The 12692-nt window shown below is 30.2% G+C and overlaps 1 long non-coding RNA gene and 1 other non-coding gene across 2 annotated transcripts; one reads left to right on the top strand and one right to left on the bottom strand.

Moving 5' to 3' along the window:
* On the bottom strand, window positions 8109–8552 carry LOC110013072. Its single transcript, XR_002288238.1, has 2 exons — window positions 8417–8552; window positions 8109–8331 (listed from the first exon to the last, which is right to left on the bottom strand). It is a non-coding gene; the product is annotated as an uncharacterized LOC110013072 (long non-coding RNA).
* Window positions 9843–9915, top strand: TRNAK-UUU. The gene has a single exon. It is a non-coding gene; the product is annotated as a tRNA-Lys (tRNA).

The following is a 12692-nucleotide window of genomic DNA, read 5'->3' as shown; positions in this document are numbered from 1 at the left end:
TGATAAAATTTGACATAAAATTAAATTTGGAAAACAAATTAAAGAAAGAAATCTGGTAAATGTTTAGATATACAAAAAATTGGGATTTTAAGTTGGACTAAATATTCTCATATTTAGGGACAAATATGTAAAATCACATGCAATCTCCATTAAGTGGGCTCGGTGAAATAATAAATCCCACAAAATCTAATTGGATTTAAAATATTTATTTTATCATTATCTATCATGAATATCACTCGAAAGATCTAAGTCTAAGTAAACAAAACTTAAATGTCTATAATTAGTAATAATATTATCTCTCTACTTTTATTACCACTAATGCCTTCTTTTATTGGTATTGCACAAGGATAATACAAATGTATATTATCTATAGAAAAATATACAAGCAACCCCTTTGTGATATCGTAAATGAGCAAATTATCTTCTTATGAAAAAATAAATAACGATTTATCTCCAGATATTTTTAAAAATACAATAATTTATTCTCCTATGATTTTTAAAATGAAGCAATTTACCTCCATATATATGGAGGTAAATTGCTTCATATTAAAAAGTATAGGGAGGTAAATTGCTATATTTTTTTTAGGTAATGTACTCATTTTCAATGTCACATGGGGTAAATTGCTATTTACCCATTATTTATACTATTTATTAAAAGAAAAATTACTTAGAATAACTGTTTTGATTGATAAAATACGCTTCGAAGTATTTATTTTTTTACGAGGGAACTATTTTTCTTATTATTCGGCTTTTATGAACCCATTTTGATAGATGCGCATGTAAAGTCAGTTCATTTGACTGATTTCAATCTTTTATTTATTTTATTTTTAATTATATTTCATGAAATGAAATAAATACAACAAAGATTTTAAATTATTTTTACCAATTATTTTCTTCTTTTAAGCTAATCCATATATTTCTATTAAGGAATAATTGAAACATGGGGTGGTGGCGCAGTTGGCTAGCGCGTAGGTCTCATAGCTTTGCCTGAGTTATCCTGAGGTCGAGAGTTCGAGCCTCTCTCACCCCAAATTTTCTACTTTTCCTTTTGCCGTCCTTCCATTTGTTTTCTCTCCTCTTTATCTCCAAATTTCTTAATAGTGTCTTTCAAAATACATTTGATGTGTCCATACTCTAAATCTTTATTGTATTTATTTGATTTAATGAAATATAATAACAAATAAAACGAAAATGGAGCGAAATCGATTAAATATATTGACTTTATACGTACATTCATAAAAAATTGTTGATAAAACCAACTAATAAGACAAATGGTTCTCTCGTGAAAAGTAAACAAGTTCAAACATATTTTTATTCATATAAATTTTGTCAATCAAGATAGTTACTCTAGTAATTTCTCTCTTAATAAATAGTATTTCTGATCCACAAATTATATTATACTGCACAAAGAAAATAGTTTGTGCTAAGATCTGAGAGGGATAGCTTTCTTTTTCCTTGTGGTTGTCCTTATCGTACTTGCACATTATCAACGAAAGAAAGTATTAGTTGTAATAAACGTATAGAGACAATATTGTAATATCGTCTCTAATTATACACATTTAGTGATAGAAAATTTTCATTTATCACTGTAATAATTTTCATAATTTTAATGTTCGTTCAGAGTTAGAAAAACTTACTCCACCTGATTTATAGGACGTTTCGTTCCAATGTATACAAAATACATTATTTTAGGTAACATCAATGAAGTATGCATCAAAAAGGCCGGAAAGCATATACAACAATCGATATTCAGTTTCGAGATTTTCAACTTAGAATGTTTCAGATCCAACTTCCAGTAATTGGTTTTATAGTTGTCATTCAATTTACAGCCCACTACCTTGATTGTTAATTTGATCTATGGGCTTTGTTATGATATAAAATAGTAAATCAATTTACATAAGATGTTAACACAACAAACCAGTGTCATAGAATATAACTCTTATTCATAATTTAATATTATAGCTGGAACAAAATCATTCAGAACAGATTACAAAACTAACTGTCTAATTGGCTTTTGATTATCTATTCTAGCAATCTCCCACTTGACCTAAAGTCAATCACCCACTTCTATTAGGCCCATCTTCCCAAGATACTGAGTATCAGCAATCTGTCAAACCGACTTGGACAGTGGATCCACTATATTTTCTGTCAATGTCACACGATCCATGTGCAGATCACCTCTTCTTACCATCTCTCTCAACAGATGGTAGCCTCTAATAATGTGATTGGATATGTGATGAGATCGCAGCTCCTTCACATGTGCTATCACACCATCGTTATAGCAGAAGTTATAATTTTAGGTACTATATTCAACCATTAAATGTTTTAGCTCCTTCACATATATATAAAAGAAAGAATCGACATATCACTTATAAATAAAATTGTTTTTCAAATATTCAAGTCCGAATAATAAATTTTTAAGTACAAATAAAATTATTCTTAACAAAATAACCAAAATAATTCACAACAATTATACATAAGTAACAACTTCTTCATCTTCCTCATCTCAAGTGTTGTTGGATAATTTTTTCATTCATCAACTATTGAATAAGTACCTAACAACAAACAAATAAAATGATATAATATATTGTTAATGTTTAAACTTTACAACATTCTGATTTGGGGAAAAGAAGATAGACTTATAAGTGAAAAAAAGTAAAAATATAATTATATATATATATATATATATTATACCAGAGTGGGTTTGGAGCGGGTCCCTAAAAACCCAAGACTCACCTCGGACCTCGATGGGTCCTAATTTTTAGGACACACCCCGCCTTCAATTTTTTAAATCCAAACCTGCCCCACCAAGGGTGGCTTCGAGGCTGGTTCTGCCGAGTTTGGATCCAACTACCACTCCTAAGTAAGACTAATCAATAATTTCTTTTAAAACAAAATCCTTCTTTACCTCTAAAATTTGTCTAGCATTGTTCATATAAGCAGGTAGTGTACAAGTAACAGCTTTGACAGCTCGTTGTGGATGCTTCTAATTGATACTTTGTGCAATTAGAGTGTTGATGCGGCTTGCAATTCAATCGATCTCCCGTCGCGTGAGGTATCGTCCATTTTGATTTTGTGTAAACCTCACAGGTTTGTCCTGAAAAACGAAACGTCTCGCTAGAGAATGAGACTTGGAGCTTATGAGCTACTCTAGTCCCTCATCTGTAACCAATATGAAACACTTGCCTACATCATTAATTTTCTAGACAAAGGACTTGGGTAGGATGCTTTGCCTACATCAGCTTGAGAGGAATATATGAATATGGGACGTTTTGCCTAGCTCATATATATGAAACATTAAAAGAAACATAAATAATAAAATAATATATTTAAACATTGGAGGAGGGAGACAGAATAAAGTTTAGAAAGGAAAAAGATGGGGTGAGAGAGGCTCGAACTCTCGACCTCAGGATAACTCAGGCAAAGCTATGAGACCTACGCGCTAGCCAACTGCGCCACCACCCCACTTGTGTTACCAGAGCTGGAGTAGATGTTTATCACTTCCATGAAACACTTCACTTCTCTATTAACAGTTTAAAATGATTATTTGAGAGCAAAATAAATGACTTTTTTTTTTTCTTTTACATGAATTATTTTGATGTTGTGCTTTTACATGAATCAATACAAACTAATTGATTTTGGAAAAGTGATTATAACGTTTGGATTCACAATTTTTAAAAGTGATTAATACAAATGCTTCTTAAACTAATCTCACTCTTAAGTTAATGAAGAATTAAGAGATTAATTCATTTTCATAACACAGATAAAAGAAATAAATTATAGTGTGATGAAAAACTTAGCTTTTTATTAAAACATGGTTTTAATGAAAACATTGTTTATACTAAAAAACTAGGCAGTTTTTCAGAGGAATTATTTGACTCTTAAATATTTTACTAAACTTTATTTATTTTTAATTTTTTCTTATCTATTATGAAAACTATGAATTAAGGATATGATGCCTTTCACAATAAAAGTGAACACAAGTGGAACTCATGTATTTATTTATTCTAATAAGATATACCTGCATTGTGCATTGTGTATGAATAATTCATATTCGAAAAAATTACAAGCAATTTTCTAGTGATTTTACAAATAAGTAATGAGCACTTGGACTAAAACAGGTCGCAAAGCCCAAGTCAAGCCCATCAATCCATAATGAGGTAAATTGTTTCATATTAAAAAATACAGGGGAGGTAAATTGCTGTTATTTCTTTTATAGAAAAATAATTTGCTTATTTAAAATATCATATGGATATGTAAATTGAATTAGACCCTTTTATTTTTAGGTACATTAACTTTTCACACCAGCATTCATCTAGTCTCTAGTGTCATGGACCGTTGCTAGACGGCTTCCCATGGTGACGGGCTTTTTCGATTAATGGTTAATTGAAAATAATTAATTACATTAGATTTAATTAATTATTTGGATTGAATATAATGCTCAAGTCTAGTTGAGGGTGAACCTAAAGAGTAACATACAAATCACTATGGAAATGGTGGAATTAATTCAAAATTAATTCGAGTAGAAACGAATTAACTTAATTGGATTACATTAATTCAAAGAAAATATATATAAACAATTGGATCATTTATTTAATAATTCATTTGATGGATGACTCAAGAATTAATTAATTGGATTAATTAATTTTAGACTTAACACCTTTAAATTAATTAGATTAATTAATTTTCGGCTGAACACCTTTAAATTAATTGGATTAATTAATTAGAGTTTTGGCTTAGATTTATTTAATTGGATTAAATAATTTTTTAGACTTAGTTAGGTTAAAATTAATTTAATTAATTATTGTCCAATGGACTTTGATTGGGCTTGATTTAATTTGATTAAATTGAGCCCGATACATATTTGAAGTCCAAGCCCATTAGAGAGTGGTTGGAGCAAGTTAAGGAGGAGTTAAAACTCCTTACCTAATCACTCATGTTGTACTATGGTAAAGAGGTATGATGCTATCTTTGATATTTTATTGATAGAAAACTGATGTAAAAAATGCTAAGACAGCTGTTCAAAATTTTCTAAGTATGAGTTTGCAGGTGTTTAACCATATCATGTTTTTTTCCCGCCAATCTAGTAAAGAAAATTTTGAAATACCCAATATCACTCGTGTCGAGCAAGTTTGCTTTTGCTAGGAACTTATATAAGTGGTCCTCTAGATCCTTGTGGCATCGTACTCCTCCAAGTTCAATATTCGCGTTTCATGTGGCAGGGCTTCCCATAGAATCTGCACTGAGAAGGGGCTTCTTCTAGCTGGCGTGATAGCTAATGATCAGGGGTCGTGTATAGCACTCTATAGAAAGGAGGTGTTCCGGAGGTGAGAATTGTTCTCCCTTTGGCTATTGGCAACGCCTTCCCCCCAGCGCCATCTCTATTTCTTCTCTACCCTACTCCCCTTCTTCCTCGAGGGGGGTTAGTCGGTAGGAAAGTTTAACTACTTCTCTCGTTTTTTTCTGGTAACATGTCTTGAGGACCATCCTCCCTCAACTCGTTATCCTCGGGGGTAGAGGGTGTACCTCGGCCTCAATGAGGAGAACAGAGTGGAGAAGTTCCCTCAAACGATTTGCCATAAAGTGAAAAATTGCTATCTGAATAGTCGTGTTGAGTTTGGTGTCAACTGGATTAGGGGAAGCTGAGGTGCTAGAGGTGGCAAGCTATCCTCTCCTGCCCCCACCTCCTCTTATTCTCGTCTCTACTCTTCGGGTGGATTTAGATTCACATTCTTCAAAGGTAGGAGCTCTCTTCCTTTACAGTTATATTCCTCTTGTCCTAGTTCCTCGTTCATTCCGAGATCTCTAACTTTAGATCGGGCTTACATTCTCAATATTGGGATTGTAACGTTCCCACGGACGAAACAATATTGATATTGCACAAAAAATGAATTATGTAATAATCAACTAAAGTAAATTAAAAACAACTTTATATAAAATAGAAATTTAGGGTACAATCACCCATACGTAATAAACGATCCTTGTAATATAAAGTTTCTCTATTACAAATTCAATGGATCTAGTTTCCAATTTTTCACTTAGCCTCTAGGTAAGAATGAAAACCTCCATTTATATTAGTGATTCAAATAAGATAAGTGACGAGTCTTTACTGTCTTGCCCCTCGTTTATTTGGGAACGGCTATCCGTGAGAGGGCAAAGAAGTCTATCTCCGGGCTCTCCTATAATACTCCAATTTCCACGGATGTAGCTTTTCATTTTTGATGGCAACTTTAATAAGGTTGACCAAAGTTGATTTTCAATATCGAAAAGCTATTTGAATTTTTAATATACAAACTGAATATTGTTAAAATATATGTAATAATCTTGACTCTGTTATTTCCGGGCTCTTCTTTAGTGCTCCAATCTCCGAGGATGTAGCTTTTCATTTCATGACTTTTTTAAATTTAAATTCAAATAAATTTTATTAGTCCCACATATTAATTCAGCTTGACTTATCACTGTGCATTCAAATTAAGTTTATTATGATTTAATTTAAAGTTGTCACTAGAAAAGTAATGATGAAAAATTTTGGCAATTTTTGTTTTCAAAATATCAATACATAAAAAAATAATAAACTATTTAGAAAATTTAAGAACTTTTGATGACAAGTAAATCTAGTCGACTAATTTATCAAAAAATTACAAATTCAATGATTTTAAATTAAAGGGTATTTATGAATTTTTAGACTATTGTATTTTACCCATTCAATATACATATGTTCGGGTATTTTAGGTCTAAATCCTACTCATACTCAAAATACTTATTTCAATGGGTATGGATTCGTCTCTGCATTTAATATAAAAATAATTGATTTTGAATCTGGGTCCTGGTATGGGTAATGCCCGCCCATTGACAAATACACTTAAAGTTATAGTTGAAATTATGAATCAACCCCCTATTCAATGGGAAACTTTACACAAACGCTCCATGAAAATATTGCACTAATACCCCTTCCGGGTGTGTATCTGTAATGTTATCAAAAGTAGGCGTACTTAGGTCTAATTCCAAATGTCGTCCACATAGATTACCCTATTTGTTTCTAAAAATGCAATTTAATTTGAATTTCAGAAAATTAAATAATTTTTGTTGCATGAGTTATAAAAAGGGTAGGCCAATATGGCTATGATTTTTATTTTTTTTTCTTGAAAAATTGGAACATGATTTAGATTTTGAAAAATGCAATATGAAATGCAATTAAAAACATTTATATTTTCTTGCCATAAATTATAAAAGTAGGCCAATATAATTATGGTAATTTTTTATTTTTCGAAAGCAATTTGTACATGATTAATGTGAAATAAACTTCGAATTTATAACCAATTAAAGCTTTTAATAAATGACAACAAATTAAGTGGTCTATGCTAAGGAAATTGTGGACCACGATTAGTAAGAAATATTGATAAACTTAAATTCTTACAATAGACTAATAAGACATTTTTTAGACGATTTTAAAACTCAAAATTCTAAAAAAAATTAAAATTTGATCAAATTAAATTTATGTTGTCGACCCCCTTCCTCTAATATTTATGATAGATATTCATATGTAAAATGAAATATTTCTATTCTTGAACCCAATTAATAAGTCAATTTTCTTACCAACCAAAAATAATTAATTAGCACGTGGCTATCATCGTTAAAAAACTACCAAAAAAGTAGACTAGGACTAAAAGTGCTAAATTTCTTAAGTTACGGGATGAAAAATGCTAATCTTGTAACGAACAGGACCAAAAGCGAAATAAACCTAATTTATAGAACAAAAATGCCATTTTCCTTATATAGGCGCATCTACTATCATTTTTTAAAAAAAAATACATCAACACCCCTTTAGGTTATTAACTTACACAAACATTCCTTATATTTTTCAAAATTACAAATACACCCGTTGAGCGGGTATTGATGTAATATTTCTTAAAAGGCGTTTACGTCAGTTTTCTTTTTCCTTCTAAAGAGATATTAATGTAAATTACAATTATAATTTCTTGGGCCGTACATATAATATATTAAAAAATAAAGATATTTGCACGATTAGACCAAATTTCAGGAGACGTGGACGTAAACGTCCCGAAAAAATAACTTCAAACACCATTGAATAGAGAAAAACTTTGATCTAAATGAAAATCTCGATTTTATTTGATTCCAATGCAGTAGAATAGGATTAATATCCACGACAAGCATAGGTGCAAACACAAGTATCGACGAACAAACAACGTCCACTGGTCAAATTTCCGTGTCTTCTCTTACACTCAGCGCTGCAACCCTCTTTGTCGCATAACTGTGTCCCAGGTGAAGGGATTTCCTCTGTGCACTTCTGAGCCTTAACCTCTACACCAACTGAAACAACATCTCAAAATTTTATCAAGAAATAGGGTCTGAAAACACGATTATTGAACATGAATGAAACTTGAGGGATTCTTACCATTGTAGAGAAGAAGTAAGAGTAGAAGAAGAGTTGTCAAACTTAAACGCTGCATTCCGCACTTCCTTTCGGAAATAATAATGATATATTATAGGGTGAAGAAGGTAAAGACAAAAGTATATACACACATATATATAGAGAGAGTAGTGTCGTGTTCCAACGTAAAAGTGTGGGTTTGGTGCATTTGTACTTACTTTCCTTATAATTCATTTGACTGATCCAGATAGGGTTTTCATGACCATTACATATTATATTCTCTTACAACAACAATTGAAAAAAGAATTCCCATATATATAAATATAATTCTTGGAAAGACAAGATTTTGAGAGAGCTGGTCAGTCATTTAAGACGGGGTTGAATGCAATTAGTAAATTATCAATTATATTTTAAAAAATAAAGAAAATTATCCATTTTCAACGGGTTAAATAGAGAGGTACTTTGCTTCATTTACTAAAACACGGAAAGTAATTTGCTTTTTTATTTTTTTATCATTCATCATATCGCATAGGGTAAATTACATTTTTCCGTTTTAACAAGAAAAGTAGTGAAAATTAGGAACCCTTTTTGTCAACATAATTATGTCCCTTATCTTCTATTATCTATATGTGTTGAAAAGAATGATATAGATAAGAATTAATTTGTAATCTTGACTTGTAAGTGAAGGAGACATTGAAATTGGAGTCAACCTTTCATCCTTTGGGAAAAACTATTCAACCTAATCTTGACTTTCTATTCCTGGGTGGGTTTTAAGACTTTCTATTCAACACTGTAAACAGGTGTTGTGATTTTTGTGATCTTTTGTGATTTTTTAAGATTGGGTGGACGATCTTTTGTGATTTTTTCAATTTATCTTATAATAAAATATTTTCCATATTCATTATAAGGCCCTATTCAAGTATTCATTGGACATACCAATATTTACTTGTATTTTAATTTATTTAAATACTTCAAATTTAAAAATTCAAATTCAAAGAAAATGTTTGAATAAGAAATATTAAATTTGCCGTAACACATATACAAGTTACAAATGTTCCTCCGTTACAAAAGCTATTTCGAAAAATAAAAACCTGCTCCAAATAAAATTATATCCTTGGAAAACATACGTTCCAAATAATTATTTTTCTGTAATTGATAATTATTGTACGAATTTTTCCATAATAAATAGTATAGATTTCAAAAGCCAACCAATCGAACCCATTTAATAAACTTTATATTTGAACTTAAGATAATTAATGCTGCAAAGTATATTTTATTTTAAATTAATTCATGAGCACAAATTTTTTTATGGACCTCAATATGCTCTTACTACTTCTAAATCATATTATGGACACTGGAAAAAGTAACCTTTCCAAAGGAGGGAGGTCCTATGGACTCACTGGAAAGGCGAAGAGTTTACCTGAAAAGACATCTAAATGATTTCACAGATGCCGTCTTAGCTCAGCCGGTAGAGCGCGTGGCTTTTAACCACGTGGTCGTGGGTTCGATTCCCACAGACGGCGGTTTTGTGTTTTCAAGACACTTTTACTATTCCATTTATTTTTGGGTAAAATATAATTTGCCCCTTGAATTATTCGTTATTAATATTTATCTCTTTAAAATAATAAATGTAAAGATTTTTTTTAATTGGATAAAAATAGTCCTCATGCCTTGAACAATTTATATTATTTTTAATAAATTTTAGTATTTTATACGTTAAATCATCACCAAATTATTTTTAATTATTTTTTTAATAAGTAAAGAATTTACATTAAAAGTAAAGTATAAATTAATATATATAGTAGATACACAATAAATATAATATAATCGACAACTCATATATGCTTCTTAAAAGAAATTGACAAATATATATATGCTTAACCAAACATTAAATATTTTTTGAAAAAAATGAATAAATAATGAATACACTTTATCATATTTTTTAAAGAAAATATGTTAAAAAGAACCGATATTTAATTACTTGGTTTAATCCTACTTTTTTAGTGATTTTTGTTTTTGCATTTTCATCCCACTTCAAAAATAAATATTCTTTCTTAAATATATTTTTTAAAAAAATCAAATACCAAAAGAAGATATCATTTTTTAAATTATAATTAAATTGAAAAAAGTTAAAATAACAATACATAAAATAATATACTTGAAATTTATTTTTCAAATTTCATATGATTACTGTAAATAATGTATAAATTTAAACAAACATATAAACATTTAAAAATTAAATTTTTCATACTTTGTTTTAATTACTGTTAAGTTAGCAAACAATTAAAATCAATTTTTCTTTTTTAAGAAATTTAATAAACATAAAAGTTTTTTTTTTAATTTTTTTAAAATCTAGGCAACGACGCGTTGTTGACCTTTGCCTGTCGCTCAGATCTGAATTGATGTCATAAATATCGTTGTATCCCCTATTAAAATTGTACTTATCTCTTGTTCTTGTTGACATTTATTTTGAGTTTAAATTTTTTCTAAATTAGTAATTGCATTCTAGACATAAATTCATGTATCTATAAAAATATATTTTTCTCATTTGCCTACATTTAGTGTTCAATAACAAACGGTGAAGATGAAGCCATGTCGATATAATCTATTGACGTGGCATCATCTTCACTATTTGTTATAAAAATATCTTATATAAGCCAGTGTAGAAATTGCTAGAGAAAATTGTCTGCATTAAGTTCACGCTTTATATATTTACATACACATACACAAACATAATTACCTAATCAGTTATTTGTTCGCGCTTGCCCTTGTCTGTAGTCTCTATTTATTCAGTCTCTCTAGTAGATACATATTCCACATGATACTTTGTGCGCACAAGAAACACTGGCGCACAACGCAAATAATGGAAGAAGTGTAGATCTTGAATATTTTGTGCGCACAAGAAACACTGGCGCACAACGCAAATAATGGAAGAAGTGTAGATCTTGAATACTTTGTGCGCACAAGAAACACTGGCGCACAATGCAAATAATGGAAGAAGTGTAGATTTTGAATACTTTGTGCGCACAAGAAACAGTGGCGCACAACGCAAATAATGGAAGAAGTGTAGATCTTGAATACTTTGTGTGCACAAGAAACATTGGCGCACAACGCAAATAATGGAAGAAGTCTAGATCTTTGTTCTACGATCCGGCTACATTCAACCTTAAGTTGGATTTTATAGTTTTGTAAGATCTCTAACTTATGTCGATTTTCACCTTGTAGATGCAATTAATACTGGGAAAGACTACTTCTATAGATGTTGGAGGATTAATGGTATGCTCTTTCCGGAGCCACTTAATTTTAATGTGCCGGCACCACTTCCACCGCCACCACCACCACCACCACCATCACAACAAGTCCTCCAAGAGCGCAATAGGTATGGTGGATCTTTCTTTCTTTATTTGGCTTCTCTTTTACTTTTTTTCTTAAAAGGAGAAATATATAGTGGGATCTAAAATCTTCTTCTTGTTCTTTTTTAAATCTTTGATTTTAAATATAAATTTGATAAGATGTACTAACTTAAAATTGGTAAATGCTTAATCTTATAAATGTAAACACAATCCCTTTATTTTCCACTTCGATTTTTAAAATAAATAGAAAATATCAAATTGATCTTCTTAATTTTTTTATTGATTTAATTTTTGGGGAAAGATTCTTCTTTTCCATCTTAAAATTCTCTCTCTCTCACTCTTTCTCTCTCTCATATATTGGTGAACAATAACGAGCCGCGAATGAAAGTTATATGCCCATCCGAACAAAAAAATTTCAATTTTGGATTTTTTTTTTTTAGGTTGAGTGTTTATGTAAAATTAGAATAAAAAGCTAAGCATCGAGTCAAGACTGTCAGAGAAGTTGTTAAAAATTCAAGAAATAATTAATTTGGATTTGAATTGACGATATAACAAATATATGCATTTATTGTGTGTTGATGGTAGAATATCTTTTTTGGTTTGTTGAATTCTTCACTGTAGACATATCAAGAGGTAATTCAAGACAATAAACAAATAACCATAATATTTAATTAATTCTGTTCTTAAAATAAAAAAAAACCATTGATGATTTATGACACTATTAAATTTATCAATTTGGTTGAATCTTTAACAACTTCTCTGATAGTTTTAACTTTGCCCTTAACTTTTTAACCTAATTTCACATGAACACTCAACTTTCAACAAATTTCCAAAATGAGACTTTATTGTTTGGATGGGCATGCAGCTCTCGTTCATAACTAATTACTGTTCATCAATATATTTAAAAAAGTTGTGGGGGGGGGGGGGGGGAGAAATTTAAAAAAAAA

Source organism: Sesamum indicum, linkage group LG13 (assembly GCF_000512975.1).
Source record: "Sesamum indicum cultivar Zhongzhi No. 13 linkage group LG13, S_indicum_v1.0, whole genome shotgun sequence".
NCBI lineage: Eukaryota > Viridiplantae > Streptophyta > Magnoliopsida > Lamiales > Pedaliaceae > Sesamum > Sesamum indicum.
Note: the sequence above shows the minus strand (reverse complement) of the source record. Positions and strands in the feature narration are given on the sequence as shown.